Below are 27,580 nucleotides of genomic sequence, written 5' to 3' on the forward strand. Positions count from 1 at the left end.
GACACTTCTTTAACAATTCTTTGTGTTTGAGTGTTGAATTTTCTCTAAGCTAAATCATAAATTCTTACAATTTTTTTTCTTTGAGGTCATAGCAGCAACTAGGACTGAGTTGGTACACTCAATAAGTATTGCACAGATCAATAAAATATTACCAATGAATTCAACACTAATATCAATCTAATGACACATTTTATAATTATAATATTGCTATCAATATAACTAATGTTTGAAGATTTGGAGGATTTCCATGTGTGACAATTAAAAAACCTTATGAAGTGGCATTTATTCCATTCTGTGATTATTTCATTTATTGACTTATTTTCTTCCTCTTTTACTAGAATAAAGCTTCCATGAAAGCAAAGACCTGTCTACTTTGTTCAGCATTTTATTCCCAAATATCTATTAAATATTTGTAGAAGGAAGGAGGGAGGGAAAAAGGTGTATATAGGATCTGTTTGCATAAGTTGCTGCCCTTATCACCACTTTTCCTAATTAGAAAGTTACCCATGCCTCATTCCCTAGTTTCTGGAGCTCCTAATACAGCAGGACAGGAATAAACTCAGAGGAATTGGGGCTGCTGACACTGGGCACCTTTGATAGCAAAGAGAGGACAGAAAATGTTTTACCTGTTTCCATCGCTCTTTTGCTCACTAATTTGCCTTCCATATACATAGCACAAAGGTGTTGAAACCTAAGTTTAAGAAAGAAAAAACAGTGAAGATAGTGTAAATTGTGTAAAGCAGCAGCCAAAAATAAAGAGTAAATGAAAGGAAAGGAGGGAGAAAAGACAGAAAGGGCATCATGTTAGGGTAATTTTTTAAAATGCAATGGAGAAAGGATAATCTTGTCAATAAATGGTGCAAGAGTGATTGGACATCCATAGGGAAAAAAAAGAACCTTAAACTAAATCTCATACCTTACACAAAATTTAACTCAAAATGTATCATGGATTTAAATGTAAACATAAAACTATAAAACTTTTAGAATAAAAGTAGGAGAAAACTTCGGGATCTAGGACTAGGTGAAGAATTCTTAGACGTGACAACAAAAACATAATCCATGGAAAGAAAAACTAATAAATTGGGTTTCATTAAAGTTACAAATTTTTATTCTAGGAAAGACCCTTTTAAATGTATTAAAAGACACCAATAGGAGGAAATGCTTGCATACCACATCTCTGACAAAGGTCTAGTATATAGAATATAGAAAAAACTCTTAAAATTCAATAGCAAAAAGGCAAACAATCCTATTAGAAAATAGGAAAAAGGCATGAAGAGATATTTCAACTAGGAAGATACACAGATGGCAAAATGCTCAACATCACAAGTTATTAGAGAAATGCAAATTAAAACTGCAGGGACGTATCAGTCAGAATGTCAGAATGGCTGAAATTAAAAAAAAATAGTGACAACATTAAATATTGGTGAGGATGCAGAGAAACTGAATCACTTGTACATAGCTGATGGGAATTAAAATGGCACAGTATTCTAGAAAACTGTTTGGTATTTTCTTTAAAAATAAAAATGTAACTGTCACATAACCCATAGACTTGCACTCCTGAGCTTTTATCCCAGAGAAATGAAGACTTCTGTTTATACAAAAATCTGTTTACAAATGTTTATATATTCTTTTTTATTGTGGTAAAATATGCTTAAGTTTTACCATTTTAACCATTTTTAAGTGTACAGTTCAGTGGCATTAAGCACATTCACAATATTGCACAACTATCACCACTATATCCAGAACTTTTTCATCATCCCAAACAGAAACTCCATACATATTAAATAACAACTTCCCGTTTACCTTTTCCCTTCAGCCTCTGGTAATCTCTATTCTATTTTCTGTGACTTTGTTGCCTATTTTAGGTACTTCATGTAAGTGGCTTTCGTGTAGCTTATTTCACTTGTTCCAAGTCATTATCCATGTTATAGCATGTGTCAGAATTTCATTCCCTTTTAAGGCTAAGCAACATTCCATGGTATGTATATACCACATTTATTTTATCCATTTATCTGTTGATGGACACTTGGGTTGTTTCTACCTTTTGGCCACTGTGAATAATGCTGCATTGAACATTGGTACACAAGTATCTATGGCAGTTTTATTCTTAGCAGATAGAAATGAAACAAATGCAAATGTCTTTCAACAGGCAAATGGCTAAACTGGTATATCTATATATACTTAGCAATAAATAGAATGAACTATTGATACACACAATAGCCTGTATGAAGTTTCAGATAATTATGTTGAGTGAGAAAAGCCAATCCCAAGCAATTATATATTGTATGATTCCATTTATAGAACATTCTTGAATTGTCAGAATCAGGGCAGGAGAGAAGTGAGTAGGACAATAAATAGCAACCTGATAGAACCCTATGGAATGGGAATGTGCTCTATCTTGACTTGTATCAATGTCAGTATCCTGTGTGATACTGTGTTATACTTGTGCAACTGTATACCGACTTGTATATAACAACTGTATGCAGATGTTACCACTGGGGGACATGGACACCAGGGAACACCAGTTCTCTCCATATTATTTATTATAACTGCGTGTGAATCTTACCACAAAACAAAATGTTTAACTACAAGAAAGGAAGGAAGGAAGAGACAGAAGGAGGGTGGAAGGAAGGTAAGGAATCTCAGTCAGATATGCAAATACCCAATACAAATTCTAACAGTTCAGGACATAGATTAGATCCCAGCCTGCTAACTTCCTCCACATCGCCCCCTAATGGAGGCCCAGAGGCACTGTGTGATTATTAAGATATTTCTGGAGTGGAAAGGATGGTGACTCAGGTTCATTTGAATACCCACAGTGTACCGCACACAGTACAATTATAAAATGGCACAATTTTAAATTTCCTTCAACTCAGATTTCTTTACAGGATTCCCTGAAAAGTTTTGGCAGGCACACCTTGACACTAAATATCCATCCATCAGCAGTGGGAGTTTCTCTTCCTGGAGATGTGTTATGGAAACAGAGGGCATACTCTGGCTCTTCTTCATATCATATAAGTATTTTGCCTCTTACCAAAGATTTATGATGAGGCAAATAACTCTTGAGTCTTATGTGAATTGTTTGAGACCTTGCTTTGTGGCACTAATTGTTTAGTTTTAATGTAAGACATTGTCTGTCATAAAGTGAAAGCAGAAGTTTAAAAAAAATACAGATTTTGTTCTTTTTAAGTCCCTGGTGTTGTCATGCATTCCATAAGCAATTTCAGGCCAAGTGTAAATAAATTCCCTCTTAATGTACTTTAAAAAGTTACAAATTTCAATGTAGATTGGCAATCTTAGTGTGGAATAGCAGTGTACCACAGAATATATTCCTCTTTAAACTTCGTAGTTCTAGATTTCCTATTTGCACATAATTGGAGAAACTTATCCACATACACACAAACACACACACACACACACCATCAATGAATCCATCAGAAGAGTCTACAGTCTCTTTAATTTGAAGCAGCTGATGCATTCTAAATGTGGAGAGCCCAGGCTTCTAGAATCATCAGTACCATCATTAAGAATCAGAATCCTTGATTTAAATGTTCTTTATTATTCTCTCTGTAGGAGGATTTATATCATATAGTTATTAGTTCTTCCCCTATTGTTCCCAGACTGTCATGCATAAATGTCAACAAGAGTGTATTTCATTCATACTCTAAAATTAAATCCTTTATCCCACAATGAGCCATAATCACGACCACATACGACTATGATTTACCATAACTAAAATAGATGGCGTGGGATTTATTGTTGGCTTATGTTTGAAATAGCACAGGCAGATTTTTCAATTAAGTAATTGCATGCTAACTATTTGGGACATAATTACCACTCATTTTGTTTTCCATACATCTCCATCAGTTAGATAGCAAATTGTTACAATGCCCGGTTAGTAAAATCTAAGAGACTGCTCTGTGTGTGTGTGTGTGTAAACATGCTCTTTGAGAACATGGTCATTTTTAGTAGAGAAAAAAACTGGATAATGAACTCTTTCTTAATCATATATATATTTTAATTATCTTTATATATTGACAGCTTATATGTACTGTTACTGTGTATGTCAATGATCTCATGTGAATGGCTTGCCCTTGGGTGGCAGCACCACCCTGATGATTTACTTCAAGAACTCAGTCTCTCTCATTTATTGGAGTTTGTCAGTCAGGGCCCTCTACCTCCTCCTGCCCTCCCTTGGCCAAGAAAAGGAATGCAGGGCCCCAGCGAGGGCCACTCAACCTCTGGGGATTTTCATACGAGTTGAGAGGCCAAAAGATGGAGTTTGGTTAAAGCTCTTTAATTCTGTCCAAGGACCATAATAACACCCAACAGGTCTTGTTTTCTAGAACTGTGGAGCCCTGTTGGTTCCTGCTTTCCTGAGGCTCCATTCATTCTTTCAGCTACATCATATCCTCACAATGAAGTCCTTTTAAAAAATATTTTGAATGAGTCGCTGAAGAGGTGATTGATTTTTGTGGGTCACACACGAAGAATGCTAACTGCTATGATGTTTCCCTCTTCTTGGAGATGAGAAAGTCGAGGTGCAGAGAGGTGAAGGAGCTAGTCCACAATCATACATTATTTAGGCAATACACCTGAAGTCAGGTCCGCCTGATTGCAAGTCAGCTCTTAATCCCTAAGTAACAGTGATGCTCTTTACAGCTTCAAGAGTTTAGATGAGAGAATTTCTAGATGGTCATACAGTCACGTTAGAGCAGACCAAAAATATAAGTGTATATAAGAGGCAACATCCCTTGCTTTGTTACATGTAATCAAATAGTCAGTGTTTATCAAGCACCCAAAGGATTCCTTGCACTAAATAAGGAGCACAAAGCTGTGAGCAATTCTGCAGTGAGCCTGGAGGCTCCTGTCACTCCCTAGTCAGTGTCTAATGTCACATAGCTGTGCACAGTTCCAGAATTAGCACAGGTTCAAGTGCAGTCCCTACCTGCATTTAAAATAATATTTTTATTTCACACCCATTTAGCAAGGTAGGATAGGTGAAATCCAGTGCAACAAGTGTTCATGTATGTGTAAACATCCCTGTAAAGCTCCCATGAAGAGTTATATTGTAAGTCTCACTCAAATGCAGGAGGATCAAATTATGCATAGACTGGAAATAAGAATGGAAGGCAGCCCTTCAATCCCAACCTCAAGCACCTTCCTCTCTTCTGAGACTTGGATACAGTTCACGTCTGTGATTCTGTGCTTTCGTCTTTCCCCAGTGTCACAAAAGGAAAGCATGACTGTCTAAGGGGCTGTGCAGCTCTCGGGAGAAGGGTCACGGGCAGGATGGGGTGAGAACATGGCTGGGTAGGGGCTAGGCTCTGCACGATGCAGCCTGCCCGAACTGGCATGACTGCTTCCCGGAGACCTCTGCCTCTCCTTTTCTGCAAGGACCTGACATGCCACCCCTAGAAGCACCTTCTCTTGGAAGTATTGTAGCTGTGGTCATTTGTAGGTCTGTTTGAAAGTGGTTTCCCTTTTGGCTGAGGAAAGAGTGGAATGTGGTCTGAGAGATTGGGTGGCAGGGGAAGTAGCATGAAAGACCACCTACATCATGAGGAAAGTTACAAAATTACTATCTAGTCAAATCAACAAATTTCCCCTTGAAATTTGTTTAAAATGCCTTACAGTATTTATTTTTGGATGTACTAGAATGATCCTGCTCTATAAGTTCATGCAAATCTGGCCTTGATTTTGGCCTCTATGCTTACCAGCTGTGTGACCTTGGGCAAGCAACTTCTCTGTGCTGAATTTCCTGGTCTGTAAAATGAGGATACGTCAAAACATTCCTGTCTCTCAGGACTTGGGGGACAACTGAATTGGATGGTCTATCCAAAAATTGTCCAGCATATGATAGTTACTTAACAATATGAATACTTCCTCCCAATCAGGAAACATTTTTGAGTACTATTCCACTGAAGCACACTGTACACCGTGCTCAGAAAACAAGTGTCACCTAGCTAATAATGCCTACTGAATATACCCCACTGCAGATGCCTGTTTCTCTTTTCTTTAAAAATAGAGTGTAATTTAGCTCATCAGGAATAAAATTAATCAGTCAAGATTTTTCTTTTTTTTCTTGGTGTTGGTGGTATCAATTGTTAGGTATCATTAGAAACTAGTGGCATATTTAAGCTGTGGATTTGAAAAGAATATGAAGGGGCTACTTAAAGTTAGTGTGGGCAAGGTTTTAGAGCCGGAATGTCCAATAGTGGGAGTCATATAGTAATTTCGACTTTTCTAGCAACCACATTAAAAAAGTAAAAAGAAACAGGTAAAATTAATCTTATAACATATTTAGTATAACCCAACAGATCCAAAATATTATTTTAATATGTAATAAACATACAGACGTTATTAGTAACATGTTTTCCTTTTTTCATATTAAATCTTTGAAATATGGTGTGTATTTTATAATTACAACCCATCTCTGTTCAAGTAATACATTCTCTAGTAACATGTAGTTCTACCCAAAACAATAAAGTTGTGTTTAATGGAAAAATATTTTATGATATTTCTGTTTTTAAATTTAAATTAATTTTAGCCAACTAACATTAAAAATTCATTAGCTATGCTATTATGATAGTCACACCATCAAGTAGTCAATAGCCACATGTAGCGAGTGGCCACCATATTGGATAGTGAAGGTTTAGAGAAACAAAAGATATGGTATAGTAGTCTGAGGTGAGCAGAGGAAGAAACAATGGTCTCTTTTAAGCCTGAAGAGGAAGCGGTGGAAAAGAAACCTGAATAGCATTGCTGCATGGAAAGATTTCCCTCCATATATATCTTTGATTGAGATACATGGCAGCCTAGATGACCAAGTACAGAGACAATGAAAGGTATGAATACCTAGAACCACACTCCTCCAGTGACATGCAGGTGACCTGATTTCCCAAAAATGCAAAGTGTAATTTATAACATTTGCTCATTTCCATGGTACAAATTCTCCCATCATAGCTGATGGCAAGCTAACCACATGACATCACCAGAAACAGAGTTGAGGAAAAATATGTAAAATTGTCTTTCTCCAACACACCCACTGCATCTCGGGCTACCATTCAATCTCTTGCTAGTCTTCTGATAGCCAAACTCAACTGGTATCCAGAGACAAGCATGCCCCAGATGCCTTTCTTGCAGGTCAGCCTCCTAGGGCACTGAACAGGTTGGAGAAGGACCAGAAAAGATAAGTGGAAAATATACTCCATGCTCAAAATAAGGACCTTTCTTTTCTCTTTTCCTTCTGCACATAAAGTGATAACCATAAGGGATCTGAAATGTGTAGCACAGACTGAAGGTAAGAGGCTAAAAGGGAACAGGCATCAGGCTATTTGTTTTCTAGATTTAAAAACTGTGTTCTATGTGAGTATAGAATTTATGTAAAGGAAGAAGGCCCTTCCAAAATAAATTCATGTTGGACAATACTTAGAAAAAATAGTTAATGTAGACTCACAAATTATGAGAAAGCACATTTCCTTTTTGCAATGGATTAGGGAATTTCCTTTGTGAAAATAATTGTTACAAGCAGACAATTATTGAAATGTCCACTTTTTTGATAGGCAATAATGAGTTTTTTATATTAATAGTATAATTAGTCAGGTTATTGACAAAAACCATCTGCTTCATACGTAAATGTGGTTTATAGTCAATTATTTCAAGATCTTGTTTTAGGATGCTCCCAGGCTTGTGTATCTGTGTTGTACAGCTGTCTTCACCCTTGTGCCCAGTAATCCTTTAAATCCTTCCTTTTGATTCCACTGCAGGACAAAGCCAGGTCTTCACTATGTGCACTCCATGCTAGGCCTGCCCTATGGCCCTTTGTCTTCTCTTTGTTTTCAGGATATTCTAAAATACCAATTTCATGTCTCCCTATTGCTCAGGAAACTTCAGGTTCTCTTTTGACTACTGAATCAAGTCCAGATTCTTGGCCTGGCCTTCAAAAAGCTCCATAACTTGAATTCAACCTACATTTCTAGTTTCATATGAGCACTTCTGTGCAGCTAGATCAACTCACTGCAATCTCCAGAACATGTGCCCAATTTGCCACAGTGCTTTCAACCCCCACTGACTCCTTTCTGCCTGGCCTCCAGCACACACTTACGCATGTGTGCGTGCACACACACACACACACACACACACACGTGCATGTATACATATCAGAATACTACTTTTGCTCATTCATATTTTTGCAAATCCCACCAATCATTGAACTTCAGCACTGAGGCTCAAACTTTCTGAGGGCTTCATAACCATCCAGCCTACATCCTCAGCTCCAAACCCTGGCCTCCAGCGACAGTTAATTCCCTCACTCATTTGCCACTTGGAGCCTCTTTCCAGATGTTTCCATGGCCAACCTGGCATCTATCCTTTTTGTTTCCTTCCTAATACTGAACTCTGAAGTGATCCTATGGACCCAGCAAGGTGACCAGATTTTGAATCTAAATCACTTTCTGAACCTTTCTTCAGAGGTTGGAGATGAGTGGCAGGCTATGAAAGGCCAACAGTTTCTACAGATAAATGTAACAACATTGAACAGATCAGTCTATCAGCAGCAGTTCCATATTTGGAGCTAGGCCACCCTAAATCCTGGTGTCCCCATGTTATTAGATGAAAAATTTGCATTACGACATAGTGGAAATGATAAAAGTTTGGGTTAATTGCTCAGCTTTTCACGTTTTTATTTCTGCTTTGGCAAGCTGCTTTCTGATAGATCCACAGAATGCAGCTGTGCCCACCTGAGCCCAATGTTTGTTTTTACTGTGGACCCTACAATTGCTGGGTAGCTACCCTCCCTACTTGCTGCCCCCTCTGTACTTCCTGGCCATTAAAGGTTTGCCCATGGGTTGGCTTCTGGATTCAGGCTCTTGTTGAAGATCTGGAACAACAATCCTCAGTCTGCATTTTGTGAGATGTTAACTGGTGTTAGTGGAGATGGGAGTATATATTCATAAATTTGGGCTATGCTCGCAAGAGCAAAGATAAGTTGTTTTACTGAAGAATTTCTCAGAGACTTTACTAGGCTAAAATGAAATGTGATTCATTAAAAAGAGATTATAGTAGGCAATATTTCACATGTATATTTGAATTGAAAAATCTCTCCTGACTATACCCTGGCCCCAGAACATGAGGACTTACCTCATAGGGGTGTTGTGAATATTAAATGAGTTATTGAGTGGAAAGCACTTAGAATGATGTCTAGCAGATGATGGACACTCTTTGGGCTTATTACCACCACTGTTGTCCCATAGATGTCTAACTGACACCTCACCAGGTATTCCTATGCCCTCTGAGAAAGAAACAGACTTGCATGTGGGTTGGACGGGGATCTACTCAGGAGCTATGAAAATCCCATATGGATATAGCACAGTGCCAGTAGGGACCATCCTTTGGGTTCCTTTGAATCAGGAACCAGTTCAAGTTCACAAAGGTTTATTATTTTCCATTCTTTCCAAAGTCTGGCTAACCAGGTGTGGTTAAAATTGTAGCATTTCCAGAATATCTCTCCTGGCTTTAGTATATCTGCATATCAATAGGCATTCAGAGATGGAAAGAAGTATGGCTTTAGTGTATTTGCATCTTTCCTCAGGGGTGGAGAAGTTCATCTCCATATCAATGGGTGATTACCTGGGCAACAGAGGGCTTATCTGTACCTGAGAGGTGAAGGGGAGGGTCGGTGTGGTTGCTGCTGGAGCAGAGAAGAAAGATGGCCTAGGACTGCAGTTAGTGAGCAATAAACGGGTTTTAAACTTTATTTCTCCCTTTGACTGATTTTGGTTTTTAGGGGTATTTTGCCCCTGGATTTCCTTTCCCCGGACTTACAATTGGAGGTAGTCAACAGGATTCCTCTGAACCCAAAATCTGTTATAATGGGTGCGATCTTTGGGAGGGCCACCCCTAGAAATGATGGGGAGAAGCAGCGCTCGTGCCGAGGGACATGTGCCTACACTCGTGTGGTTGTGAAGGTGCCACCACTGGTGCTGGCCGTGCCGAACCCGGCCCAGGGCTGGAGCCTAAGGCTACTGCTTCTGCCACTGCTGCTGCTCTTGCTGGCCAGAGCCTGGCCACAACCATGGAAAGGAGCAGAGGTCCGGGTCACCTTGAAGCAACTGGCTGCTGTGTACCACGCCTTGCTGGCTCCAGAGCCCATCGCTGGAACAGCTCCGACCAAGGTAATAGCCTCCTATCCCATCCCGGGGTGGGTGCGAGACTGGACCCAAAGGCCACAGAGTGGCGTGGCACAGACACCTCAAAAAACAATGTGGGCCCATCGGTGTGGCTTGTCTTTCACCTTTGAAGAAGTCAGCCAAGCCCAGAAGGAGTGCCCTGCACGTTGTGCAGATCAGCAAACCACCAAGAGGGGCCTAAAGCATCTCTCTGCAGCCTATGGTCGGTCACCGGTGACTGAGAGTGATCAAGGTACCCACTTTATTGGACATGTGTTGCAAGGATGGGTGCAGCAATTAGGAGTAAAATGGACGTGGCCCTGGACATTTCAACACGTGGATCGGCGATGGCTGGCTCTTCTGGCATCTTGGGGAAAAGGCCTGTAAGCTGGCCTTCTGTGTATTCCTGTAATAACAGCAAATTGGCCCCCGACAATCATGGTTCTTTGCTTCTATGGTCTTTGTGTCCTGGATGCACCCCCTGGACTTACACCAGGGTTCAATTTAATAGCATGGAGCAATGGTTAGAGCACAGCATTCAGAGATTTGCTTAAATCCTGTTTCTTCTATGGGCAAATTGTTAAAGGAGCTATGCCTTTAAGTCTGTAAAATTGGAAAAATAATATTTACCTTTCTGGGTTGTTGTCTGTAATTTATGAGATCATGTATATGAAGTATTTAGCCCATGCCTAGTATATGCTCAATAAATGGAGATTCCTAATTATCCCAGCGATAGACTCATTTCTCTAGTTTATTTAACTTGTGAAACACTAGCCATCTTTACCCAGTAGTCATTGCCCCAGTATCTAGGAGGACCAATTTGCTTCACACTTAGCAGATATTTAGTAAATATGTTGACCTCTTGGTTGCTGACTGATGGGATTGCTGGATTAGGTCTAAGAGACCTAACGGGCAGCTCTGTGCTATTTGGACTTGAAGAGGGAAGCCATACATGTTCTCGTACAAGTGGCCAATGCTCTGGGCTGCCAAAACAGGCAAACTAGATTTCACAAGATCAAAAAGGAATCTCTGAAGCAACTCTGGTACTTCTTTATTTCTTAAAACCTATAAATAATTTCTAATACAATGCATAAAGATTTAGTTCCTAGTTAAAATGACAAGTATTCCCAAATGTCTTGCTTTGATTAGGAAAGTTGTGAATAATACTGAAGTTATTCACAATCCAGTGGTTGGAAGTTGTGGGAAAAATAATTTTAATTTTAAATGTTTCACACAACACTGCTAATGTTATCTATCCTGTTTGGGCAGGGTGAAAACTGGCAAGCGTTGTGAGATGGGGAATTTATGTGAGTTAATGGAAATGTTGTGGCTGACCAACAAAGGAACTTCCCCAGCCAAAATCAAAACAAAGATATTAACTTGGAATGGAGAAGAAAGCCTGCAGCATAATATCATGCACAGAAACCTTATCTAGTGGTTGAGGTAATTTGGTTTGAAGAACTTAAAGAGCATTTTGTGGTTTATGGAAACTGCCAACAGACACTGTATTTAGCAGCCACTCCACTACTAAGTTCACATACCATCTTCTCTTCTCACCAAGTGGGGCCATTTAGCTTTCTCTATCTCTGAGTTGTTATCAACCTAAGACCTCTTTGAGTCAAAAGCCAAGCTTCCCAAGCTTGCAACACAATGCTCAGGCACTGCTGGCTATTTGCAAGGACCCAAATGGCCACAACACATGTGAAAGTTCGCTTACATTCACTTAAGGTAATTTTTCAGAGCCCACTTACACAATTTTGGTCCAGGATTTAGACACATCCATCCCTCTTTCTTCCAGAAAGAAGTCTTCCAAAAACAATCACACACATTCACAAATGATCCTCATTACATGTTCACAATTAAAGTTTATTAAAAAATTCTGAATTAAATTTATTCAGAGAGTGGGTTATACTCATCACCAGCTGTTGCAGAAAATAAATAATAATTTGGGGGTTAGAGATCAATTCTTAATTTCTCTTTTATAATTCAGAACCATGGCTTTCTTGGTTTAACTAATAGGAGAGAACCAGGGAAGAATAAAAAGACTTGCTAACTCTTCAAATTAACCCTTTTGTGGCTACCACTGGCCCCATCTGGCCCCCAGCCGCTCTCCTTTGAAGTCCTGGTGCCCCTCTGAGGACCGTCCTGCACACCTGACACTAGAACAAGTGGTACCAGGGCTCCCGTTTGATCGACACATGGGCACATGCATTAGCTTCACTCAAACACTTCAGGGAGTCAATAGTCTCATTCATTTTCTAACAAAATTTGTTGTTATTCTACCACAGGAAATTTCTCAAGACTAACATATTATCTTATTAAAAAGTTTGGCTTCATTTGTTATAGATAACATTGTTAATACCATTAACTATGTTAATTATATGAAATATTAGAGCTATCACCTAAAATATAAATTTCCTATAATCTAATTAGTGTCCTCTAATATGTCTCTAAAATTTAATAATATTAAATGCTTTATGGAGATTAATTATAGTTCTAATGTCATTTTCTAAGACAGCATCTTTGGGAATTAATGAATCAGGAACTAGAATGTATAGTATTTGTGTTAATCCTTTTATTTCATTTTTCTTTACTTACAGACATTATTATAAATATGTTTGAGTTATTAAACTTTTTCCCACTTAAACTATTTCATGTAAGAAATTTTAAGTGAAAATTAAACTTTAACTCAGAAATATGGAATGTCCCATTTGTTGTCACTTTTTTTTTCATTTTCAGATTAGATAAAAGTCTCTGAGGATGTTTTTTTTTTTCATGAAATAAAATACACAGAAGCCACCATTTTACTCTTGTTTATTCACCTTTTTGATGAAGGAATTTTTAAAATAAATTCACTAGTATAAGTTTTAATAATCATGCATAATGTAGGAGGGAAAGCAAAATGTTCTCACATGCAGAATGGGGTCACTGAAGAACAGGGCCCCATCTACCTCTAGGTACCCCTTAGCCATGAGAAATTTAAAAAAAAATACTTCCATATTTAATTTAACCATTCATGTGACTATCTGTTCCAAACTCTGAGTTCTGTGATATTGAAGCTATTAAAATGGCAAAAAGAGTCCTGAAGAATTAAAAACCAAAAAAGTCTGCTTTGGAAGTCTCATTTGCAATGAAAATCAAATAGCATGAATGCGCACAAAGTATATTTGTCATTCTGAGTCTTCATAGTCACAGAATTTCTTAAATGATAAGTTTCAGATACAAAGCTAGCCCCACCTACAATGATATGTAGATCAGATTTTTAAAATAGCCTATGATTTGACTTATGAAGACATAGAATATGCAACTCTAAGGGAAAAAGTACACAGTTAGAGATTTGTTTCAAGTATTTCAATAGATCCCATTTCACTTCTAAGAAAGGTAACTGAACACCTCTCGTAGACATCAGACTATAAGTTTAGTATGCTATGAGAAAAGGTTTCTGCATGAAGCTCCTTTGAGCCCAGAGTTCTAAGGTAAACTATGAAATCACATGGATGTTGAAGTTGACAGATCTTGGAGGCCACGACAACCCTCACATTTGAAGACATCAAAGAAAGGGCCACATCTGGTGATTAACCTCACACACAAAATTACTGGGTCATGGGATGTGGAGACCGTCTTTCATAGTTCCCTTGGTGACCTGTTCAGCTAGTCTAAAAATTAGATGGACGGGGGAAAACAGCTGCCCAAGAGCAGCTCTCTCTTTTCTAGGTCGTTGTGACAGGAATACAACTCAGGTTTGTCTCCTGCTTCTCTGTAAAGAGTCTGAGACCTAGTTCAGCCTTTTTCTGTAGGCCAAGGTTAATTTGAGAACCTCATTTTAATTTGACTGGTAATAAATTACATGTGATTTTTAAAATAAATCATTGAGTTGAGAGGAAGCACAGAAATTTTCTCCAACTATCATATATTAAACATTCTCCACACAGTTCGGTAGCACGGGAGAGTCCATTTATTTTTATTATCTCTAATTTTATTATCTCTAAAATAATTTATTTTAGACCTTATGCAAAACTCAAGTGTGACTCTCTGTAATCCCACTAGCCCCAGTTCTTTCTTCAAGTTTCAAAAAAAGAACTATGCCCACATACTAGCTATAATTTACATAATGCAAGAGCTCTTCCTGTGTAGTCAGTATCTAAAACAGGGTCTGACATAAAGTAGGCTCTCAATAAATGTTTAGTAAAAAATGGTTCAGTGAATGAACAATTATGCCACAGCAACACCAAAAATATTGCTAGATATTCTTTCCAGGTTAAAAAGTTTCAATTATTTTATTGGTGCATCCTGTGAAATGGTTTTCAGATTTTTTTACCACCCACGTGCCGCATGTTTTGGTGGAAATATATAGATCATACTTATGCATGTCGTGTCAATATGCAAACAGATTCAGTTCCTCCTGAAATACAGGAAATTACCAGGAGTATCAACAAGATTATCTGGGGTCAACTATTTGGACACCCAAGAGACAGACTTTAAAATTCCCTTATAGTGTGATTCTCGCTTTACCATGCCGACTGGAAAACGTCCTTGCAGTTCCATCCAAAAAAAAGTTACTGGAGGACAGAAATACATTTAGTTCACACACCAAACCATCCATGATGAAGGGACTAGGTAGATGAAATACTGATTTTTTTTTTCTCAAAAACATCTAAGTTCAGGTGTACTGAAATATTCAGGTCTACAATTAGGCATATTTGTGTAGACAGTTATTCAAATGCTTTTTAATAGGCATTATATTTTAAATAGTTTAAAATGCCCTTCTCATTTCAAATAGTTTCTTCTTTTTCTCTTTCATGGTCTACAAATTACATCTGACTAAATGCACCTATTTAGTGAAAATGGATTCCATTAGAGTGTAATCTTACCCAGCTATTGTTTTCTTCTGGAGAAAATAATAGAGAACATGTGCAGATGTGTAATATCAGGCTCCTGTTTCTAGAATTACAGTCTTAAAGCTGTCAGGACTGTTCAAGAACAAGGCTGATTCGGAGCTCGTTCGGCATATGAAACACCCTTTTTGTGAACATGTAAGTAGGTGAGGCAAGAGAATGCTAAACGACTGGCACTGGAGAGCTTGAAATATCTAAGCGAAGGGATGTTTTCTTTTCCTCTCTGTTGTCAAGACATCCTGTTTTTCCACAAAATAAATGAATCATATTTTCTAATCTATTTTGAATGCACTGTTTTTTCTAGCCCATTCTGTTTCAATCTCACAATTGTGGTAGCCTTCCATCTGGCCACAAAACAAGTTATTTTGCTTAAATGTCTTCTGGCAAAAGAGCACATAAAGTGCATCCACATTTTTCGATGAAATTGTTGTAAATTTTTTGATTATGCAAGGGCATAAAGGTGTATTTACATTCCTTTCTTTAGCTGAGTAAGGATAGTCAACATTCCTTCCAAAAGCAATCTCTGAAATGGATGCCAGCAAGCAGTTTATAAATCACATTTAACTCAGTAGTTCTAGTCAAAACAGAATAGTGACTTTAAAATTATAATAATAATTTTAAATGAAAATCTTCAATGGATTCTCCTATAAGGGAATAACTGTATAAGATATATTCTATATATTCTATAGTTTTATATTTATAGTATTATATTTCTAGTTCTGTAAAATATCAGTATTATTTCCAAAAAATATATGTCTAATAAACTTGTCAGAGTTTCTCAAGATAAGCCATATCCAAATAGCTGTAGCTTATCCAAAAAATTGCCCTTTATCCTGTTTAGAAAGAGAAATCAGTTTATTTGTGCTAATTATACAGAGCATCTTGAGGACCACATTAGAAAGCTTACATCTGAAGCAATGAAATTCCAAGTCATTTTACATCATGTAAATTGGTCATAATATAAGTATGTGATTTTGCAACTGATAAAAATATCTTCCTGAATACTAATAAACTTTCAGAGGAACAACTGAAGCATTACAAAAGGGAGTCCCTGACTTAACTCCTTAGCATTATCTACTTTGTTTCCTTAAGGAAAAAAAGGCAGGAATTGCCTTCAGGGAAAGCATACAAATTTTGGACCAAGAAAGAACTGGATTCATATATTTCCTGACCTCAGAGCTTAGCTTTTAACTTAACTCCTTAACTGACTTAACTCCTTAGCATTACCTACTTTGTTTCCTTAGGGAAAAAAAGGCAGGAATTGCCTTCAGGGAAAGCATACAAATTTTGGACCCAGAAAGACTTGGATTCGTATATATCCTGACCTCAGAGCTTAGCTTTTACATTCTTAGGCAAGTTACTTTGCTTTCCTGATGATAATCCTATGCCTACCTTCTAAAGTTGCCATGAGAATCACAACTAAAATTTGAAGATCACCTAACGCAAGGCCTGGACCACTGCAGATTGTAGGTGTTTAAGAATGCGTTAGATGTGACCCTACTTTATAAAGAAAATCTTTAAGTATATATACAGAGATATAAATATATATAAACACAAATATATGTATTTACATATACATAGGTGTGAGTGTGAACATTTATCTGTGTGGGAACATATATATACATGTACACATCTTTATTTTAAGGGAACTTCCTTTTCTAATTCAATATTTCTTTAGTTAGAAAGGATATGGCTACATAAAAAAGCTAATTGAAAAATCTAAGTCAAGTCTTTGTATTTTCCATTATTTTTAACTTCGATGTTCTACAGACATGAGTAATGTAAATCTTAAGTATAAACTGCAGTATTTGAAATTGGTAAGACTTCAACTCTTCAAATTATAAAGCATAAATCATTCAAATTATAAAACAGAAAGAACTGTGCCTGTGAACGGAAGAGGAAAGTTTTGAAAACTTATCACTGAAAATGAATAAACATGATAATGAAATAGGTGATGGGAAAAGAAATGCATAAAGAGGTGATAAGAGCATATGTAACTGGAGAAAAGAAAAGTGCATACAGGGATGATAAAATAGAAACCCAAATATCAATAGGCCAAAATATGTAAAACAATGCACAATTTTATAAAGATAAAAGCCCGCTAAAACTTATTGAACTTGCAATTTACTATATATATAATAAATTCTTACTTTTAAGAAGAACAGTCCTGGATTAATGGCAAATTTGCTTTTACTATGGATTTTTCTTTGCTAGTGTTATAGTCAGAAAAAACACACTTCAATAGTTTTGAAAGGATGTTAATGACTAGAGATCAAATTACAGTGTTTCTGTTTCATTCATCAACAATATAACCCTCATTTCAATTAGAATAAAGATGGTTTTTACAACATTTGGACAAAATGATGATGGGTTTTTCAATCTAAGCAAAACTGGCACCATCAATTTTGTAACTCTGGACGCTAAACAGTGTACTATTAGCCCCTGAAACATTCCTCATAAAGAGGCTTCTACTCCAAGAAGGAAAGGGCAGTTTAAACCTAAATGTCTCGATTTATTACTTGGTAACTATTCAGTATCTTTCTGCTGTGCTATATGCTAACTTGCTTCATTTTACTATTTTTCCTATTCTATGTGGTAAGAGAGGGGTCCTGAACCAGATTTCCTAAATTGTAATCTCTTTCAGATGTAGTGTGCCCACATAAGCCAAAGGACAAAGAGAACAAACTTCTGTGGTCCATTATGTGCCACACAGGATGTTAGACTCTTTAAATTGTCTCATAAAATCCTCATGCAATGCTTATTATCTCCATTTTACAGATAAAGAAATAAGACTTTGAATGAAGTCTTTTGTCTATGGCTATACAGTTAGGAACTGGAAATCCAACATCTGCAGAGTTGAGGTAAGTAGTTAATTTTATTTCCACAACTACCTGAACTGTAACTGCAACTCGTTCTAAAGTCACAGACTTGAAGCTTCCTGGGAGGAGAAACCCAGGTATGACTGTCCTATGGATTGACCTCTTTTCAGTTCTCTCCATATCATTTGGACAGGGCTCTTCTGTCTACTGAAAACAAAACAGAACAGAACAAAAAAACCCATACTCTCAGCTTCGAATGAGACCAGGCGTTATAACTCTTCAGCATCACAAACCCATAAACATGCACAGAAGCATATGAAGTTAAAGAATGCCAAGAATTGCCAGCAACTGTCAAAAGGAAGAAGCAGCAAGAAAGAACCCTTCCTTAGAGCCTTTACAAGGAGCATGATTCTGCCAAAACCTTGATGGCAGACTTCTTCCCTCCAGACCTGTGAGAGGATAAACTTCTGTTGTTTTAAGCCTGTCTGTCGCATTTTGTAAGAGCAGTCCTAGGAAACTAATGGAGATTGGTAATCCTAAAGCCTTAATTGTTCCAAGAATTTTCTAAGTAAACAAGTTAACTCCTATAAGAGGATGTCTACACATTCAGAAATAAATTAAAGAAATAGCTTTTGAGACAATACAACTGAGGCTTAAATTAATGAATCCTGATTGTTGTAAAGATCAATACATTCTAAACTCTTAGCACAAAACCTGGAGGTATCTCATGGTGGCTAAAGAGCAGTGCATTCATTCTCTTTCTGTTTCTTCCTTCTTATCCCAGATTATTTGCAGGTTTTCAGGTCCTAGAGGGCAGAGATCATGGCTTGCCACCTCTCACACCATTTGATGCAGTATCTTGCTCATAAGGAACGATATTCTGTGTGTACTCAAGAATGAACTATTATTATTTTAACCTAAAGGAATGAAAGACTACTTGTTTTCCATAAGGAAAGGCATATAGCTATGCATTAAAAATAAATTCTGGAATCATGAGGAAAAATACTCTTTTGAAGTCATGACAGACAAAAATGATTGTCCTTTAGACTGTGACAACCTTATCATTACATCTTTCACTACAAACCTCAACCCTGGAAAACTCACTGGTCTTTGCTGACAAGAAGTATGCTCACCCAATCAAAGATAGGCAGGAAGTGAAGTGTTACGTGCCATGAAAATCTTGCTCTGCGCTTAATTTTTTGCACTTGGTTCATAATGACTTTTCCATCTCTCTTCAAAGAAAAGAAATCTTCGATTTCAAAACCATGTGTTGGAGAAAAAAAAATCTGTCCTGAATTATGTCATTCTGAACTAGCTATAAGACACTGTTTCTTTGCAATGCCTGATCCCACAGTGTATAGATATGCAAACAAATTGTTCAAATCTTTTAAGTCTACATTTTGTATTCTGCAACTCCACGTATCACCGTGTGGCTGTACAGTTAGCAGACCTACTGGTTCTTCCTGCCTTTTACTTGCTTTTTCCATAAGCAGAAGCTGGATCTAATTTTCGAATGAAAGACCTCTTCACCAAAAATTTATTTTTATGAAGGAATGGCTTTACAGTGTTTGCCATTTGGGTTCTTTTATTTGGCTCTTTTATTCTTCTCAAAATGTGAATGGAAAATGTTTATCTGCTGGAGGGCTTCACATGCTTCTGCTTTGCTGGCTCAATGATTTCTACTGCCAAAATGAAAAGAAGAGAGAGAAAAAAAGGAGGAGAAAACCACTAGTCCTTGAACAAATGTTGAGTCTAAAGCAAATTTGGTATGCCCTAAAAATGGTATAAAAAATTTAAAAATTAATATATTCTAACCTCTGGTCCTGGGCTTCTGGTCTGCTCCCTGGTGAAATAGTTACCATAGCATGTAATTAAAATTCCAGATCTGAGAATAGCACAGATGTGTTTGAATACTGCTGTGCCACTTACAAATTGTGTGATCTTTATTAAGCTTTCACTTCCTTTTCTGTAAAATGGGGATAATACCCATCTCTTAGCATCCTTGTGGGGATTAAATTAGATAACATGCATAAACTGCTTAGTATAAGGTCAGATAAATTATCACATTCCATAAATGACTAATAGTCTGTAATTCATGGCACCTACTACTGCATTATGGGTAGATTGAAAGTGAAATCCTCCATAGCTCGAGTCTACTAAAGCCTCACTACTTAAAAGGTGGGGGCCAGCCGGTTCCTTCTGAGGGACTGAGGGAGAGCATTCCTCCCCTCTCTGATGGTCGTTGGCAGTCTTTAGTGGCCCTTGGCTTGTAGGTCTCCCCCTTTCTCTTCACATGGCATGCTCCATATGTGCCTGCGATTCTGAGGGAAACTTTGAAGGGAACTAGCTACTAGATGGCGGAGTCTCTCTTCCCACCCAGGTCAGGTGAGGGTTCTATGCAGGACTGCGGGAGACTCCCACCAGCGTTTGCTCTGGTCTCCCTCTGCCCAGGCAGTTACAGTCATTCCAGTCCTAACGGAAGTGCGCATGCTTCACCCTCCCACCCTGAGCTCCCCGTGTGCCTCTGCCTGGCTGGATGGCGCTGCCCTAGAATTCTGCCTTGGCAGGCTTCTGACATGGGGGTGTTCAGTCATGATCCCACAAACGGTAGCTTTGTCCCTGCAGCTCCTCAGCCAACACATACTCCAAATACCTGAACCTACAGCTTCCTTTCCCACTGAACAGGGTTACCATGGAAAAACACATCATCAGTAGGGTACAACTAACCTGTCTCAGATGGAGTTCATCATCATATCACTTGGGCCCTGGTTAACATGCAAACTACTGGGCTCCACCTGGATCTGCTAAGTCAGCATCTATATTCCGATACACTCCCCAGGTATTGTGTATGTACAGTGTAATCTGAGAAGCTCTGCTCTAGAAGTTGTCTGAGTCTTGCATTCCAAACCAAACTACTAGACTGGGGAAAACATCATAGGGATGAGGTTCAATTTTCCTATTTGTGTTACTTATTTCTCTTCTTATGAGAGGTGGTCAAAATCAGAATTAATGAAGCAACACAGTTCAACATTACATATTCTTAGTGCTCTGTGCATTAGGAGAAAGAGAGAGAGAGAATCTATAAAATAGAGTGCAAGAGAGAGAAAACAATTTAAAGAAAGCCCACCATTCCAGATTGCATAATCAGAGTGAATGAGGGATTGGGTGTGTGACTGTGATGCTGAATTACTGACTCCATTTCCAAGTGCTTCTTATGTTGTGATATTGTGAGGTCTCACTTAATTTGATTCAAATATTTAGAGATGTATTTTTCATCTACCAACTACTGCATTTGGTGCTCAGACAGATAACAATTCTAATGATCTATTCTAGTGATGAAGGAAAAGAGGATTGTATTGGTAATTACTGATAGACTATGCTAGGATTCACACTGATGCCTCGAGAAATTTTCAAGGGTGATTTAGACTAAAGCCCAGTTAAGAATCTATTAGCATCTATTCTACCATTAAGCACAAGTTATCTGCATTTGCCAAGAAAATCTCTTCTAATAATGTTTTAAATTTACCCTGCTATATAATTCTATAATTCAATAAAATTATACAAGATGTAGTATACAGAAGAACTGGGTAAATGTTACACATGTTGTAGTAGCAAAATAAGGCTACCCCACTGATGGCCATATCCTAATTCCCGGAATTTGTGAATATATGACTTCACATGACAAAAGGGAACTGCTCAGATATTGAAGACCTAGAAGTGGGGAGATTATCCTGGAATATATGGGCAGGCCCAATCCAATCACACAGATCTTTAGAACTCGAAAAGCTTTCCAGGCTATATTCAGAGGACCTATAAGACTTAGAGATGTTACTAAGGACGAAGGGTCAGAGCAATGCAATGTGAAAGGACTTCTGTTGCTGACTTTGAAGATGGAGGGAAGTGGTCTCAAGAGCCAAGGACTGCGAGTGGCCTTTAGAAACTGGAAAAATCCCAGAAGTGGATTGTCGCCAGAAAGGAACATAGCCCTGCTGACACACTGATTTTAGCATATGAGACTAGTGTCAAACATCCAACATATAGTTTTGTAAGATAATTTGTTGCTTTAAGCCACTAAATTAGTGGTCATTTGTTAGGTAGCAAAAGTAAACAGAAAATAGAAAATAGAAAAATGTGAAACAACAGGAAGACCTGGAAGATTTGTTTCTTCCTTCTTAATACCTTTAACAGAGTTCTACCCAGAATATATGGAGATATTTTGATGATACTCATCATCCTATTCTCTTCCTTATATGGTATCTGGTGTGCACCATTGTCTTAATTCTCCCATACACTCCACGCATCCCATTTGCATTATTATTCTGAACTTGCAATTAAAGAGGTAGAAGTATTTTCAAAGACTCCTGTAAGTGGGGAGATAAAATGCAGAGATTTTTATTTTATTTTGGCTTTAGTTTCTAATAGACTCACACTCCCCAGTAGACAAACTATATTATGATTCTACAATTATCAGTAGAGTTCCACAAAGTACCTGCTTCCACTGGATAAGCCACACTAATAACAAAAATAAGTCTTTCAATCTCATTTAGTAAACATTTTGTTTCTAGAGCAGTGGGTTCCCAAATCTGACAGAATACCAGGATCACTGGAGAAGCTCTTCCGGGAAGACTATGGTCTCTTGTTTTAAAACAGCATAATTAAATGGAAACGAACCATAACGCCAACGGAATTTAAAAGAAATAGCATTCTTCTGTGTAAAAACCAGTCATGGCTTCAAAGACTAATCCCAACATTTAAGAAAATGTTGGAAACAAAAACTGAAGAGCTAAGAAGGTAATCAAAGAGCTAGAATGTAGCTAATGAGCTAGAAGGTAACTGTAGGGGGTGGAAAAAATTAAAGGGCTAGAAGGTAATGGTTTGAGAACTCACATTAAAATGACTTAAAAAAACAAGCAGCTTTTTTTTTTGTTATTAATGATAATCATATTTGAGTACATAATTTTGGTAATGTGAGAAGGGTGTATTCAGAAGGAGGAAAGTCAACATCTCAACGATCATTTTAAAGCAATGAGTTTTTCTATGTACCTAACTAAACTCCAGGGAAGAATTCCTCCCTGGTCTCAGATCCTCTTTCCATGCTCAGCAGCACCTGGGTGTGGGAAAAAGAATACCTTCAGCAAACAATCTTTTGGTAAGAAGAAGGCTGTTTGTCTGGGTCAGATTCCTAGGATCTGGTTGAAATCTTTAGTGACTCCAAGATCATGCTAAGTGCACAGGTATTTGTCAGGAATTAAATTCTATATGATTCATTTGATGGCCGAACTGATTGCGGTGGTTCCCACTTTTCTTTTTATTCTCTGCTCACCCTTCCCCCACACCCACACTGCATACCTCCCAATTTGACTTAAGTGAAAGAAGTGATAGGGCAGATGACAATCTCTGGTTTGTGTCTGGTTACAGTACAAAGCAAATGAAATGAAAATTAAGGAAACACATAATGGTTAAATAAGAACCTTTTGGCAAAAATATTGTTCCCCAATTTTGATTGGTAAGTACAGCATTTTGAAAGTAAATCGTAATAAAATCTTAACCTTCCTTGGTTGTAAAATGCATCTGTTTTAGAGGAGAAAGTGAAGGGACATAAGGAGTGTTAATATGACAAATAAGTCAAACATTGATAGGCTGTGAAAACTTTTTAAAGGGTCAGTGTTCTAAATGTTGTAAGGAGAAGACACTCTTTAAAGATAGAAATTCACTCCAAATTCCTGGAATGAGTGGATAAAATAATGGGTGCATATATTTAGAAAAAGCAACACTCATAGTACCTTTGCTATTTTAGGTTAATGATTTTTCCCCAATAGAATGATCCTAAATTCATTTAAAAAATAGGATATTTGTGTTAATTTTCAAGTTTGTGCTTAAATTGAAGCTTCTGCATGGAACTTTAATATCTCTTCTGTGTCAATGGACTCAAGAGTGACAGAGGCTGTATTTTCTCTTTGTAGGGTCATGAAAGCTTTAAGGTCTCTTTCAATATGGGCTTAAGGAAGATGGCAGTAAGGAAACATTATTTTTTCATATGTATTGTCTTTTCCTGCCAAAATAGTCATTTAGCTCAGCACTCCTGACAATAAAGTGATTGCATTTGAGAGCCCCTCAGTACTTTTAAGTAAATATAGTTTTAAATTATGGCACTGCAAAATAATAAATGTTTCTGAGAAGAAAGCGGATGCCTTAGGTGTGGTGGTGCATCCTAGTCCAAAGATGCCTTTCTTTGAGGATGCTTATGGAGCTTAAGGTGATTCTAAATCAATGTCTGTTGACATCTTCAAGTGCAATGGATCTCAAGTTGGCTGCACATTGAAATCACTCAGAGATGCTTAAAAACTATGCATGACAGAATTTTACACCAAAGGATTTTATTTAACTGGTCTGAGGTGCAGCCTGGGCATCTAGTGATTGTAGTGTGTGGTTACGGTTAACAAGTGGTACACTAGTGGATTCAGTCATGCTCTATGGCAAGTATGGACATATAAGGACATACTTGATATTGTTAAGACTCAAGGTAAACAGCAGGAGGTGATTGCATGTCTTTATACAGCTTTGCTGAATCCTTGGGAAACATCAGTTCTCAGAATGAAAAACTTCCCAAACTAGACACCCATATCATCTCCTGATATCCTTACTCCATTCCTGGCTGCACCTTGTTTGATAAAATGCCAAAACTCTCTCTGAGTCATGTTCTTAGTTAGGTTTCAGTCGCTGATAACACAGAGTTGACAGAAAATAGGTATTCTCTAATCACCACCATTAAAACTTAAGTAGACTACATAAAAAGCAATTCAGAATCATCCTATAGGGCTGAGAAGGACTCTGTAAGATTTATAATACAAAATTCATTCTTTCAAGTAGCATTTACTATCCACCTATTCTATGTCTGTTATTGTACAAGACACTGGGAATACAATGGTGAAAAAAAATTTGATCTTTCCATTTGGGTGGGAGTGGAGAATGAGGTATAATACTGACCAAAAATATTCATGATAGTAACAGCTATAGTGACAGCAAATACAGGATGCTTTGGAAACACCTAGGAATCTTGTTTTTCCTTTAAAAGTTTAGTAAGGCCTGTAAGATGAGGAAGAGTTACCCAGGTCAAACGTGTAATAGGAAAAAGCAGCAGCAGCAGGGCTAAGCAAAGGTAAGCACTCCTGTAAGTTATGGACTTGTAAATCATGTTAATGAAGTTAGGCTTTATCTTAAAGGGGAGAGACACCATCAGATTTGCAATTTGGAAAGCTCACTCCAGTCACAAAGTAGAAGAACAAAGGGAGAGGGCCAAAGATCCTTTAATGTTTCATACACAAAACAATACCTTAAACACACACACACACACACACACACACACACACAGGCAGCCCGAACCTTCTCTAGACATCAAGTTATTTATTTTGTGTCTAATTTGGTTTATATTTTTTTTCAGGTTTTTAGAGTTTAATAGTCTAAGAAAATTATAAATCAAATAAAACCACTTTAGTAGTAGTAATCAAATAGAAGGCTCCCTGGACTTGATATTTTACAAAGCAGAAATTTTCAAGAGTACTTAGAAATATGATGAATGAATATAATCAAAACTAGATTGTATAACAGAAATATCAGGTCATTACTCTATGATCAGGAGTATTTGGTTATTTGTAATGTCTTTTCACAAACTGCCAAATAGCAGAATTTTGTGTTTGCAAAACTGATAAGTAAATGAAACATAAAGGATTATCAAAGTTGAGCCAAGTATGTCTTCTCAACAACTGCAATGTTTTCATATACTTACATGTTTAGTATGAAGGAATTATAGATTACCTCGTGAAGGATCAATGCAGAAGATAGGATGTATATCATCCTCAATCATAGAAAAAAACTCCATTAATTTCAACACTAGAAAATTATAATATATTCTTCCTTGGCTAATGCTTATTTAATAATGTCTTGGGAACTGAAGAATTCAAAAATAAAATAAAAATAGTGGAATTTAAGAGTAATGTTGCAACTAAGGAAGGACCTGGGGTAATCTCCATTGGCAAGAATCAGAACCACTGAGAGTCAGGACAACAGTGTGGGCTTGGAGAGAGGTGCTGGAGAACATGAACTTTTTCTGTATTTATGAAATATTACTACAAACAAAAAGGTAATGAAAAACACAAAGGATAGAAATCTGCAGCTAGGAGGGTAAGGGGAGAAGATGAGTTCGTATATTAAACATACATATTAATTATTGCACAAAGCTGGGGAGGAGTTTGTAGTTGGAAGTGGTAGAGCAAAGGAAAAATGAAATTTTATTTCAGAATAAGTTTATGAAATTACATTTCAACAAGGGAACTTGCAGCTGATGAAGGGCCAAGGGACAGCAATATTTTTAAGATATGTCACTTTAATAAAATACACAAGCCCTCACTTTGACACAGCATTGGAAAGGACGTTCCTGAATTAGTACCAAAGTGGAACAAGGCATTTTATTGCACAAAAGAGAAATTTTAGGCTCCTTGGATAACATGTTTTTCCTTAAATGACTACTTCCTAACCAGTTTCTAAGTCTCTGTAATTCTGTGGGAGTTCTCCTTGAATTATTGGGAATAAGAATTTGATGACAGGTGATGGTTCCTTAATTCTTCAAATTTTTACTTCAAAAGGACATATTTTCCTCTAAGGATTCCAAAGAATTTTGCCATGTATGGAGTTTACCATCACTTTATAGACTTAAATTAATTGTTTTTTGCACTAAAACAAAACAAAATAAAACACCTGTGGGTTTCTTTCTTCCATTTAAATGATTTGATTTACCTGCAAACAGTCTACCTTCCCACAAGGCTAAGAAAGGAGTATCTACATACTGTCTATACTCAGTGTGTGCTTTAAGTTAGATTATAGCCTGACTCTTAAAGACCCTTCAACTTAAAATGATAAAATGCACAATGATTACTTTCAAGTTATAGGTTAATCATTTATTAAGGCAGTTACATGTGAGAGTGGGCAGGCAATAAAAATAGATAATGCTTCTATTCCTACTTTCTAAATTGAAATAATCTAAGCACACATCAGTACATTCAACAATCTTTCACTCAGCAATTTAAGCTAAATCCAATATTTAACTTAAGCATCATTTCTAAGGGAGGACAGGGGTGTTTATCTTTTTTTCTATATTTCCAGTTCTTGGGCAATAATTATCCCATAGAAGGTTCTCAATAAATAGTGATTAAGAGAATAAATGTGGGGTTTGAACTTTGTAAAAGGTGTTAAGTCTCAGGAACTAGAACTTTAAAGAGAATGGGATTGTGAGGATAGGAAGGATCTTGGGAAAAGAGAGGAGAGTAGGAAGGCAAGGGAAAACCTCCTCCTATGTATACACCAAGGAAGCAACTACATCAGATAAAACCCTGAAAACAACCTGAAGACTGAGAAGAAGAACTGAAGAACAGACCATCTACATCTGGTGAAGAAGAGAAGACCATACAGAGAGGGGTATAGTGGCAGAGCCCCAATCTAGCAGGACCCAAGCTGTTTCCCCAGTCCAGCTCACAGATGGGAGGAAGAGGAATGGAGCAGGGAGGGGATAGGCACTAAGGAACTGCACACTTGGCCTTGGAGATCTGCTCTGGGAATAGAAGTTCATGTTGCACTGGGCCTTGGTGATTAACAGGGTTGGGCACCAGGGAGAGTTGGAGTGCTCTGGGAAGCTGAGACTCCT

General features: G+C 37.5%; 1 protein-coding gene across 1 annotated transcript in view; it reads right to left on the minus strand.

The window, feature by feature from the left end:
* DKK2 (dickkopf WNT signaling pathway inhibitor 2) overlaps window positions 1-27,580 on the minus strand; it is a 98,709-nt gene that overhangs the window by 41,246 nt on the left and 29,883 nt on the right. The gene's annotated exons all lie outside the window — the stretch shown is intronic.

This window comes from Manis pentadactyla, chromosome 5 (genome assembly GCF_030020395.1).
Source record: "Manis pentadactyla isolate mManPen7 chromosome 5, mManPen7.hap1, whole genome shotgun sequence".
NCBI lineage: Eukaryota > Metazoa > Chordata > Mammalia > Pholidota > Manidae > Manis > Manis pentadactyla.